Source organism: Triturus cristatus, chromosome 1_1 (assembly GCF_964204655.1).
Source record: "Triturus cristatus chromosome 1_1, aTriCri1.1, whole genome shotgun sequence".
Classification (NCBI taxonomy): Eukaryota; Metazoa; Chordata; class Amphibia; order Caudata; family Salamandridae; genus Triturus; species Triturus cristatus.
Window position 1 is genome coordinate 909483870 of NC_140579.1, and position 13106 is coordinate 909496975.

The window sequence follows — 13106 nt, forward strand, 5'->3', positions numbered from 1 at the left end:
TCCATAGGAATCCATTGTGTGGTTTTCACCAGAAAAGTTTCCAAATGTCTATTTTTTAGACTTACAAATATTCCTCTAAAATCAGTTGAACTACGTATTCAGATTTACTCACCTGATATCAGGAGAAAACCAAGTGCTGCATCTTTTAGACCAGCACTGACCATGAAAAGTAATTCTAAGCGTACTTACCAGTAACTTGTACTTCCTTCCGAAGGAATCCATTGTGTGGTTTTCACCAGAAAAGTGTCCAAGTGTCAATTTTTGAAACGTACAAATATTCCTCTAAAATCCGCCGAAATACGACTTCTGATTTACTCACCTGTTATCAGGAGAAGACCCAGTGTTGCATCTTTTAGACCAGCACTGACTATGAAAAGTAATTCTAAGCGTATTTACCAGTAACTTTTATTTCCTTCCATAGGAATCCATTGTGTGGTTTCACCAGAAAAGTTTCCAAGTGTCCATTTTTTAGACTTACAAATATACCTCTAAAATCAGTTGAACTACGAATTCCGATTTACTCACCTGTTCTCAGGAGAGAACCCAGTGCTGCATCTTTTAGAGCAGCACTGACCCTGAAACGTAATTCTAAGTGTATTTACCAGTAACTTGTATTTCCTTCCATAGGAATCCATTGTGTGGTTTTCACCAGAAAAGTTTCCAAGTGTCCATTTTTGAAGCGTACAAATATTCCTCTAAAATCAACCGAACTGCGAATTTTGATTTACTCACCTGTTATCAAGAGAAAACCCAGTGCTGCATCTTTTAGGCCAGCACTGACCATGAAAAGTAATTCTAAGCGTACTTACCAGTAACTTGTACTTCCTTTGATAGGAATCCATTGTGTGGTTTTCACCAGAAAAGTTTCCAAGTGTCCATTTTTGAAACGTACAACTATTCCTCTAAAATTAGCCAAACTATGAATTTTGATTTACTCACCTGTTATCAGGAATGAACTCAAGGCTGCATCTTTTAGCCCAGCACTGACCCTGAAAAGTAATTTTAAGCGTATTTACCAGTAACTTGTATTTCCTTCCATAGGAATCCATTGTGTGGTTTTCACCAGAAAAGTTAACAAGTGTCCATTTTTGAAGCGTACAAATATTCCTCTAAAATCAGCCGAACTACGAATTCTGATTTACTCACCTGTTATCAGGAGAGAACCCAGGGCTGCATCTTTTAGCCAAGCACTGACCCTGAAAAGTAATTCTAAGCGTATTTACCAGTAACTTGTATTTCCTTCCATAGGAATCCATTGTGTGGTTTTCACCAGAAAAGTTTCTAAGTGTCCATTTTTGAAATGTACAAATATTCCTCTAAAATCAGCCGTAATACGAATTCTGATTTACTCACCTGTTATCAGGAGAGAACCCAGTGCTGCATCTTTTAGAGCAGCACTGACCCTGAAAAGTAATTCTAAGCGTATTTACCAGTAACTTGTATTTCCTTCCATAGGAATCCATTGTGTGGTTTTCACCAGAATAGTTTCCAAATGTCCATTTTTTAGACTTAAAAATATTCCTCTAAAATCAGTTGAACTTCGAATTCCGATTCACTCACCTGATATCAGGAGAAAACCCAGTGCTGCATCTTTTAGCCCAGCACTGACCCTGAAAAGTAATTCTAAGCGTACTTACCAGTAACTTGTATTTCCTTTCTTAGGAATCCATTGTGTGGTTTTCAACAGAAAAGTTTCTAAGTGTCCATTTTTGAAATGTACAAATATTCCTCTAAAATCAGCCGAACTACGAATTCCGATTTACTCACCTGTTATCAGGAGAGAAGCCAGTGCTGCATCTTTTAGAGCAGCACTGACCCTCAAAAGAAATTCTAAGCGTATTTACCAGTAACTTGTATTTCCTTCCATAGGAATCCATTGTGTGGTTTTCACCAGAAAAGTTTCCAAATGTCTATTTTTTAGACTTACAAATATTCCTCTAAAATCAGTTGAACTACGAATTCCGATTTACTCACCTGATATCAGGAGAAAACCCAGTGCTGCATCTTTTAGACCAGCACTGACCCTGAAAAGTAATTCTAAGTGTACTTACCAGTAACTTGTACTTCCTTCCATAGGAATCCATTGTGTGGTTTTCACCAGAAAAGTTTCTAAGTGTCCATTTTTGAAACGTACAAATATTCCTCTAAAATCAGCCGAAATACGAATTCCGATTTACTCACCTGTTATCAGGAGAGAACCCAGGGCTGCATCTTTTAGCCCAGCACTGACCCTGAAAGTAATTCTAAGCGTCCTTACCAGTAACTTGTATTTCCTTCCATAGGAATCCATTGTGTGGTTTTCACTAGAAAAGTTTCTAAGTGTTCATTTTTGAAACGTACAAATATTCCTCTAAAATCAGCCGAACTACGAATTCTGATTTACTCACCTGTTATCAGGAGAGAACCCAGTGCTGCATCTTTTAGAGCAGCACTGACCCTGAAAAGTAATTCTAAGCGTATTTACCAGTAACTTGTATTTCCTTCCATAGGAATCCACTGTGTGGTTTTCACCAGAAAAGTTAACAAGTGTCCATTTTTGAAGCGTACAAATATTCCTCTAAAATCAGCCGAACTACGAATTCTGATTTACTCACCTGTTATCAGGAGAGAACCCAGGGCTGCATCTTTTAGCCAAGCACTGACCCTGAAAAGTAATTCTAAGCGTACTTACCAGTAACTTGTATTTGCTTCCATAGGAATCCATTGTGTGGTTTTCACCAGAAAAGTTTCTAAGTGTCCATTTTTGAAATGTACAAATATTCCTCTAAAATCAGCCGAACTACGAATTCTGATTTACTCACCTGTTATCAAGAGAGAACCTAGTGCTGCATCTTTTAGAGCAGCACTGACCCTGAAAAGTAATTCTAAGCGTATTTACCAGTAACTTGTATTTCCTTCCATAGGAATCCATTGTGTGGTTTTCACCAGAATAGTTTCCAAATGTCCATTTTTTAGACTTACAAATATTCCTCTAAAATCAGTTGAACTTCGAATTCCGATTCACTCACCTGATATCAGGAGAAAACACAGTGCTGCATCTTTTAGACCAGCACTGACCATGAAAAGTAATTCTAAGCGTATTTACCAGTAACTTATATTTCCTTCCATAGGAATCCATTGTGTGGTTTTCACCAGAAAAGATTCCAAGTGTCCATTTTTGAAGCGTACAAATATTCCTCTAAAATCAGCCGAACTACGAATTCTGATTTACTCACCTGTTATCAGGAGAAAACCCAGTGCTGCATCTTTTAGACCAGCACTGACTATGAAAAGTAATTCTAAGCGTACTTACCAGTAACTTGTATTTCCTTCCATAGGAATCCATAGTGTAGTTTTCACCAGAAAAGTTTCCAAGTGTCCATTTTTGAAGCGTACAAATATTCCTCTAAAATCAGCCGAAATACGAATTCCGATTTACTCACCTGATATCAGGAGAAAACCCAGTGCTGCATCTTTTAGACCAGCACTGACCATGAAAAGTAATTCTAAGCGTACTTACCAGTAACTTGTACTTCCTTCCATAGGAATCCATTGTGTGGTTTTCACCAGAAAAGTTTCTAAGTGTTCATTTTTGAAACGTACAAATATTCCTCTAAAATCAGCCGAAATACGAATTCCTATATACTCACCTGTTATCAGGAGAGAACCCAGGGCTGCATCTTTTAGCCCAGCACTGACCCTGAAAAGTAATTCTAAGCGTACTTACCAGTAACTTGTATTTCCTTCCGTAGGAATCCATTGTGTGGTTTTCACCAGATTTCTAAGTGTCCATTTTTTAAATGTACAAATATTCCTCTAAAATCAGCCGAACTACGAATTCCGATTTACTCACCTTTTATCAGGAGAGAACCCAGTGCTGCATCTTTTAGAGCAGCACTGACCCTGAAAAGTAATTCTAAGCGTATTTACCAGTAACTTGTATTTCCTGCCATAGGAATCCATTGTGTGGTTTTCACCAGAAAAGTTTACAAGTGTCCATTTTTGAAGCGTACAAATATTCCTCTAAAATCAGCCGAACTACGAATTCTGATTTACTCACCTGTTATCAGGAGAGAACCCAGGGCTGCATCTTTTAGCCAAGCACTGACCCTGAAAACTAATTCTAAGCGTACTTACCAGTAACTTGTATTTCCTTCCATAGGAATCCATTGTGTGGTTTTCACCAGAAAAGTTTCTAAGTGTCCATTTTTAAAATGTACAAATATTCCTCTAAAATCAGCCGAACTACTAATACTGATTTACTCACCTGTTATCAGGAGAGAACCCAGTGCTGCATCTTTTAGAGCAGCACTGACCCTGAAAAGTAATTCTAAGCGTATTTACCAGTAACTTGTATTTCCTTCCATAGGAATCCATTGTGTGGTTTTCACCAGAATAGTTTCCAAATGTCCATTTTTTAGACTTACAAATATTCCTCTAAAATCAGTTAAACTTCGAATTCCGATTCACTCACCTGATATCAGGAGAAAACCCAGTGCTGCATCTTTTAGACCAGCACTGACCATGAAAAGTAATTCTAAGCGTACTTACCAGTAACTTGTATTTCCTTCCATAGGAATCCATTGTGTGGTTTTCACCAGAAAAGTTTCTAAGTGTCCATTTTTGAAACGTACAAATATTCCTCTAAAATCAGCCGAAATACGACTTCCGATTTACTCACCTGTTATCAGGAGAGAACCCAGGGCTGCATCTTTTAGCCCAGCACTGACCGTGAAAAGTAATTCTAAGCGTACTTACCAGTAACTTATATTTCCTTCCATAGGAATCCATTGTGTGGTGTTCACCAGAAAAGTTTCCAAGTGTCCCTTTTTGAAGCGTACAAATATTCCTCTAAAATTACCCGAACTGTGAATTCTGATTTACTCACCTGTTATCAGGAGAAAACCCAGTGCTGCATCTTTTAGGCCAGCACTTACCATGAAAAGTAATTCTAAGCGTACTTACCAGTAACTTGTACTTCCTTCCATAGGAATCCATTGTGTGGTTTTCACCAGAAAAGTTTCTAAGTGTCCATTTTTGAAACGTACAAATATTCCTCTAAAATCAGCCGAAATATGAATTCCTATATACTCACCTGTTATCAGGAGAGAACCCAGGGCTGCATCTTTTAGCCCAGAAATGACCCTGAAAAGTAATTCTAAGCGTACTTACCAGTAACTTGTATTTCCTTCCATAGGAATCCATTGTGTGGTTTTCACCAGAAAAGTTTCTAAGTGTCCATTTTTGAAATGTACAAATATTCCTCTAAAATCAGCCGAACTACGAATTCCGATTTACTCACCTGTTATCAGGAGAGAACCCAGTGCTGCATCTTTTAGGGCAGCACTGACCCTCAAATGTAATTCTAAGCGTATTTACCAGTAACTTGTATTTCCTTCCATAGGAATCCATTGTGTGGTTTTCACCAGAAAAGTTTCCAAATGTCTATTTTTTAGACTTACAAATATTCCTCTAAAATCAGTTGAACTACGTATTCAGATTTACTCACCTGATATCAGGAGAAAACCAAGTGCTGCATCTTTTAGACCAGCACTGACCATGAAAAGTAATTCTAAGCGTACTTACCAGTAACTTGTACTTCCTTCCGAAGGAATCCATTGTGTGGTTTTCACCAGAAAAGTGTCCAAGTGTCAATTTTTGAAACGTACAAATATTCCTCTAAAATCCGCCGAAATACGACTTCTGATTTACTCACCTGTTATCAGGAGAAGACCCAGTGTTGCATCTTTTAGACCAGCACTGACTATGAAAAGTAATTCTAAGCGTATTTACCAGTAACTTTTATTTCCTTCCATAGGAATCCATTGTGTGGTTTCACCAGAAAAGTTTCCAAGTGTCCATTTTTTAGACTTACAAATATACCTCTAAAATCAGTTGAACTACGAATTCCGATTTACTCACCTGTTCTCAGGAGAGAACCCAGTGCTGCATCTTTTAGAGCAGCACTGACCCTGAAACGTAATTCTAAGTGTATTTACCAGTAACTTGTATTTCCTTCCATAGGAATCCATTGTGTGGTTTTCACCAGAAAAGTTTCCAAGTGTCCATTTTTGAAGCGTACAAATATTCCTCTAAAATCAACCGAACTGCGAATTTTGATTTACTCACCTGTTATCAAGAGAAAACCCAGTGCTGCATCTTTTAGGCCAGCACTGACCATGAAAAGTAATTCTAAGCGTACTTACCAGTAACTTGTACTTCCTTTGATAGGAATCCATTGTGTGGTTTTCACCAGAAAAGTTTCCAAGTGTCCATTTTTGAAACGTACAACTATTCCTCTAAAATTAGCCAAACTATGAATTTTGATTTACTCACCTGTTATCAGGAATGAACTCAAGGCTGCATCTTTTAGCCCAGCACTGACCCTGAAAAGTAATTTTAAGCGTATTTACCAGTAACTTGTATTTCCTTCCATAGGAATCCATTGTGTGGTTTTCACCAGAAAAGTTAACAAGTGTCCATTTTTGAAGCGTACAAATATTCCTCTAAAATCAGCCGAACTACGAATTCTGATTTACTCACCTGTTATCAGGAGAGAACCCAGGGCTGCATCTTTTAGCCAAGCACTGACCCTGAAAAGTAATTCTAAGCGTATTTACCAGTAACTTGTATTTCCTTCCATAGGAATCCATTGTGTGGTTTTCACCAGAATAGTTTCCAAATGTCCATTTTTTAGACTTACAAATATTCCTCTAAAATCAGTTGAACTTCGAATTCCGATTCACTCACCTGATATCAGGAGAAAACCCAGTGCTGCATCTTTTAGCCCAGCACTGACCCTGAAAAGTAATTCTAAGCGTACTTACCAGTAACTTGTATTTCCTTCCATAGGAATCCATTGTGTGGTTTTCAACAGAAAAGTTTCTAAGTGTCCATTTTTGAAATGTACAAATATTCCTCTAAAATCAGCCGAACTACGAATTCCGATTTACTCACCTGTTATCAGGAGAAAACCCAGTGCTGCATCTTTTAGAGCAGCACTGACCCTGAAAAGTAATTCTAAGCATATTTACCAGTAACTTGTATTTCCTTCCATCGGAATCCATTGTGTGGTTTTCACCAGAAAAGTTTCCAAGTGTCCATTTTTGAAGCGTACAAATATTCCTCTAAAATCAGCCGAAATACGAATTCCTATTTACTCACCTGTTATCAGGAGAAAACCCAGTGCTGCATCTTTTAGACCAGCACTGACTATGAAAAGTAATTCTAAGCGTACTTACCAGTAACTTGTAATTCCTTCCATAGGAATCCATTGTGTGATTTTCACCAGAAAATTTTCTAATTGTCAATTTTTGAAACGTTCAAATATTCCTCTAAAATCAGCCGAAATACGAATTCCGATTTACTCACCTGTTATCAGGAGAGAACCCAGGGCTGCATCTTTTAGCCCAGCACTGAGCCTGAAAAGTAATTCTAAGCGTACTTACCAGTAACTTGTATTTCCTTCCATAGAAATCCATTGTGTGGTTTTCACTAGAAAAGTTTCTAAGTGTCCATTTTTGAAACGTACAAATATTCCTCTAAAATCAGCCGAACTACGAATTCTGATTTACTCACCTGTTATCAAGAGAGAACCCAGTGCTGCATCTTTTAGAGCAGCACTGACCCTGAAAAGTAATTCTAAGCGTATTTACCAGTAACTTGTATTTCATTCCATAGGAATCCATTGTGTGGTTTTCACCAGAAGAGTTAACAAGTGTCCATTTTTGAAGCGTACAAATATTCCTCTAAAATCAGCCGAACTACGAATTCTGATTTACTCACCTGTTATCAGGAGAGAACCCAGGGCTGCATCTTTTAGCCAAGCACTGACCCTGAAAAGTAATTCTAAGCGTACTTACCAGTAACTTGTATTTCCTTCCATAGGAATCCATTGTGTGGTTTTCACCAGAAAAGTTTCTAAGTGTCCATTTTTGAAATGTACAAATATTCCTCTAAAATCAGCCGAACTACGAATTCCGATTTACTCACCTGTTATCAGGAGAGAACCCAGGGCTTCATCTTTTAGCCCAGCACTGACCCTGAAAAGTAATTCTAAGCGTACTTACCAGTAACTTGTATTTACTTCCATAGAAATCCATTGTGTGGTTTTCACCAGAAAAGTTTCTAAGTGTCCATTTTTGAAACGTACAACTATTCCTCTAAAATCAGCCGAACTATGAATTTTGATTTACTCACCTGTTATCAGGAATGAACTCAAGGCTGCATCTTTTAGCCCAGCACTGACCCTGAAAAGTAATTCTAAGCGTATTTACCAGTAACTTGTATTTCTTTCCATAGGAATCCATTGTGTGGTTTTCACCAGAAAAGTTTCCAAATGTCCATTTTTGAAACGTACAAATATTCCTCTAAAATCAGCCGAAATACGACTTCTGATTTACTCACCTGTTATCAGGAGAGAACCCAGGGCTGCATCTTTTAGCCCAGCACTGACCCTGAAAAGTAATTCTAAGCGTACTTACCAGTAACTTGTATTTCCTTCCATAGGAATCCATTGTGTGGTTTTCACTAGAAAAGTTTCTAAGTGTCCATTTTTGAAACGTACAAATATTCCTCTAAAATCAGCCGAACTACGAATTCTGATTTACTCACCTGTTATCAGGAGAGAACCCAGTGCTGCATCTTTTAGAGCAGCACTGACCCTGAAAAGTAATTCTAAGCGTATTTACCAGTAACTTGTATTTCCTTCCATAGGAATCCATTGTGTGGTTTTCACCAGAAAAGTTAACAAGTGTCCATTTTTGAAGCGTACAAATATTCCTCTAAAATCAGCCGAACTACGAATTCTGATTTACTCACCTGTTATCAGGAGAGAACCCAGGGCTGCATATTTTAGCCAAGCACTGACCCTGAAAAGTAATTCTAAGCGTACTTACCAGTAACTTGTATTTCCTTCCATAGGAATCCATTGTGTGGTTTTCACCAGAAAAGTTTCTAAGTGTCCATTTTTGAAATGTACAAATATTCCTCTAAAATCAGCCAAACTACGAATTCTGATTTACTCACCTGTTATCAGGAGAGAACCCAGTGCTGCATCTTTTAGAGCAGCACTGACCCTGAAAAGTAATTCTAAGCGTATTTACCAGTAACTTGTATTTCCTTCCATAGGAATCAATTGTGTGGTTTTCACCAGAATAGTTTCCAAATGTCCATTTTTTAGACTTACAAATATTCCTCTAAAATCAGTTGAACTTCGAATTCCGATTCACTCACCTGATATCAGGAGAAAACCCAGTGCTGCATCTTTTAGCCCAGCACTGACCCTGAAAAGTAATTCTAAGCGTACTTACCAGTAACTTGTATTTCCTTCCATAGGAATCCATTGTGTGGTTTTCAACAGAAAAGTTTCTAAGTGTCCATTTTTGAAATGTACAAATATTCCTCTAAAATCAGCCGAACTACGAATTCCGATTTACTTACCTGTTATCAGAAGAGAAGCCAGTGCTGCATCTTTTAGAGCAGCACTGACCCTCAAAAGAAATTCTAAGCGTATTTACCAGTAACTTGTATTTCCTTCCATAGGAATCCATTGTGTGGTTTTCACCAGAAAAGTTTCCAAATGTCTATTTTTTAGACTTACAAATATTCCTCTAAAATCAGTTGAACTACGAATTCCGATTTACTCACCTGATATCAGGAGAAAACCCAGTGCTGCATCTTTTAGACCAGCACTGACCCTGAAAAGTAATTCTAAGCATATTTACCAGTAACTTGTATTTCCTTCCATAGGAATCCATTGTGTGGTTTTCACCAGAAAAGTTTCTAAGTGTCCATTTTTGAAACGTACAAATATTCCTCTAAAATCAGCCGAAATACGACTTCCGATTTACTCACCTGTTATCAGGAGAGAACCCAGGGCTGCATCTTTTAGCCCAGCACTGACCGTGAAAAGTAATTCTAAGCGTACTTACCAGTAACTTGTATTTACTTCCATAGGAATCCATTGTGTGGTTTTCACCAGAAAAGTTTCCAAGTGTCCATTTTTTAGACTTACAAATATTCCTCTAAAATCAGTTGAACTACGAATTCCAATTTACTCACCTGTTATCAGGAGAGAACCCAGTGCTGCATCTTTTAGAGCAGCACTGACCCTGAAAAGCAATTCTAAGTGTATTTACCAGTAACTTGTATTTCCTTCCATAGGAATCCATTGTGTGGTTTTCACCAGAAAAGTTTCCAAGTGTCCCTTTTTGAAGCGTACAAATATTCCTCTAAAATCAGCCGAACTACGAATTCTGATTTACTCACCTGTTATCAGGAGAGAACCCAGGGCTGCATCTTTTAGCCAAGCACTGACCCTGAAAAGTAATTCTAAGCGTACTTACCAGTAACTTGTATTTCCTTCCATAGGAATCCATTGTGTGGTTTTCACCAGAAAAGTTTCTAAGTGTCCATTTTTGAAATGTACAAATATTCCTCTAAAATCAGCCGAACTACGAATTCTGATTTACTCACCTGTTATCAGGAGAGAACCCAGTGCTGCATCTTTTAGAGCAGCACTGACCCTGAAAAGTAATTCTAAGCGTATTTACCAGTAACTTGTATTTCCTTCCATAGGAATCCATTGTGTGGTTTTCACCAGAATAGTTTCCAAATGTCCATTTTTTAGACTTACAAATATTCCTTTAAAATCAGTTGAACTTCGAATTCCGATTCACTCACCTGATATCAGGAGAAAACCCAGTGCTGCATCTTTTAGCCCAGCACTGACCCTGAAAAGTAATTCTAAGCGTACTTACCAGTAACTTGTATTTCCTTCCATAGGAATCCATTGTGTGGTTTTCAACAGAAAAGTTTCTAAGTGTCCATTTTTGAAATGTACAAATATTCCTCTAAAATCAGCCGAACTATGAATTCCGATTTACTCACCTGTTATCAGGAGAAAACCCAGTGCTGCATCTTTTAGAGCAGCACTGACCCTGAAAAGTAATTCTAAGCATATTTACCAGTAACTTGTATTTCATTCCATAGGAATCCATTGTGTGGTTTTCACCAGAAAAGTTTCCAAGTGTCCATTTTTGAAGCGTACAAATATTCCTCTAAAATCAGCCGAAATACGAATTCCTATTTACTCACCTGTTATCAGGAGAAAACTCAGTGCTGCATCTTTTAGACCAGCACTGACTATGAAAAGTAATTCTAAGCGTACTTACCAGTAACTTGTAATTCCTTCCATAGGAATCCATTGTGTGATTTTCACCCGAAAATTTTCTAATTGTCAATTTTTGAAACGTTCAAATATTCCTCTAAAATCAGCCGAAATACGAATTCCGATTTACTCACCTGTTATCAGGAGAGAACCCAGGGCTGCATCTTTTAGCCCAGCACTGACCCTGAAAAGTAATTCTAAGCGTACTTACCAGTAACTTGTATTTCCTTCCATAGAAATCCATTGTGTGGTTTTCACTATAAAAGTTTCTAAGTGTCCATTTTTGAAACGTACAAATATTCCTCTAAAATCAGCCGAACTACGAATTCTGATTTACTCACCTGTTATCAGGAGAGAACCCAGTGCTGCATCTTTTAGAGCAGCACTGACCCTGAAAAGTAATTCTAATCGTATTTACCAGTAACTTGTATTTCATTCCATAGGAATCCATTGTGTGGTTTTCACCAGAAGAGTTAACAAGTGTCCATTTTTGAAGCGTACAAATATTCCTCTAAAATCAGCCGAACTACGAATTCTGATTTACTCACCTGTTATCAGGAGAGAACCCAGGGCTGCATCTTTTAGCCAAGCACTGACCCTGAAAAGTAATTCTAAGCGTACTTACCAGTAACTTGTATTTCCTTCCATAGGAATCCATTGTGTGGTTTTCACCAGAAAAGTTTCTAAGTGTCCATTTTTGAAATGTACAAATATTCCTCTAAAATCAGCCGAACTACGAATTCCGATTTACTCACCTGTTATCAGGAGAGAACCCAGGGCTTCATCTTTTAGCCCAGCACTGACCCTGAAAAGTAATTCTAAGCGTACTTACCAGTAACTTGTATTTACTTCCATTGAAATCCATTGTGTGGTTTTCACCAGAAAAGTTTCTAAGTGTCCATTTTTGAAACGTACAACTATTCCTCTAAAATCAGCCGAACTATGAATTTTGATTTACTCACCTGTTATCAGGAATGAACTCAAGGCTGCATCTTTTAGCCCAGCACTGACCCTGAAAAGTAATTCTAAGCGTATTTACCAGTAACTTGTATTTCTTTCCATAGGAATCCATTGTGTGGTTTTCACCAGAAAAGTTTCCAAATGTCCATTTTTGAAACGTACAAATATTCCTCTAAAATCAGCCGAAATACGACTTCCGATTTACTCACCTGTTATCAGGAGAGAACCCAGGACTGCATCTTTTAGCCCAGCACTGACCTTGAAAAGTAATTCTAAGCGTACTTACCAGTAACTTGTATTTCCTTCCATAGGAATCCATTGTGTGGTTTTCACTAGAAAAGTTTCTAAGTGTCCATTTTTGAAACGTACAAATATTCCTCTAAAATCAGCCGAACTACGAATTCTGATTTACTCACCTGTTATCAGGAGAGAACCCAGTGCTGCATCTTTTAGAGCAGCACTGACCCTGAAAAGTAATTCTAAGCGTATTTACCAGTAACTTGTATTTCCTTCCATAGGAATCCATTGTGTGGTTTTCACCAGAAAAGTTAACAAGTGTCCATTTTTGAAGCGTACAAATATTCCTCTAAAATCAGCCGAACTACGAATTCTGATTTACTCACCTGTTATCAGGAGAGAACCCAGGGCTGCATATTTTAGCCAAGCACTGACCCTGAAAATTAATTCTAAGCGTACTTACCAGTAACTTGTATTTCCTTCCATAGGAATCCATTGTGTGGTTTTCACCAGAAAAGTTTCTAAGTGTCCATTTTTGAAATGTACAAATATTCCTCTAAAATCAGCCGAACTACGAATTCTGATTTACTCACCTGTTATCAGGAGAGAACCCAGTGCTGCATCTTTTAGAGCAGCACTGACCCTGAAAAGTAATTCTAAGCGTATTTACCAGTAACTTGTATTTCCTTCCATAGGAATCAATTGTGTGGTTTTCACCAGAATAGTTTCCAAATGTCCATTTTTTAGACTTACAAATATT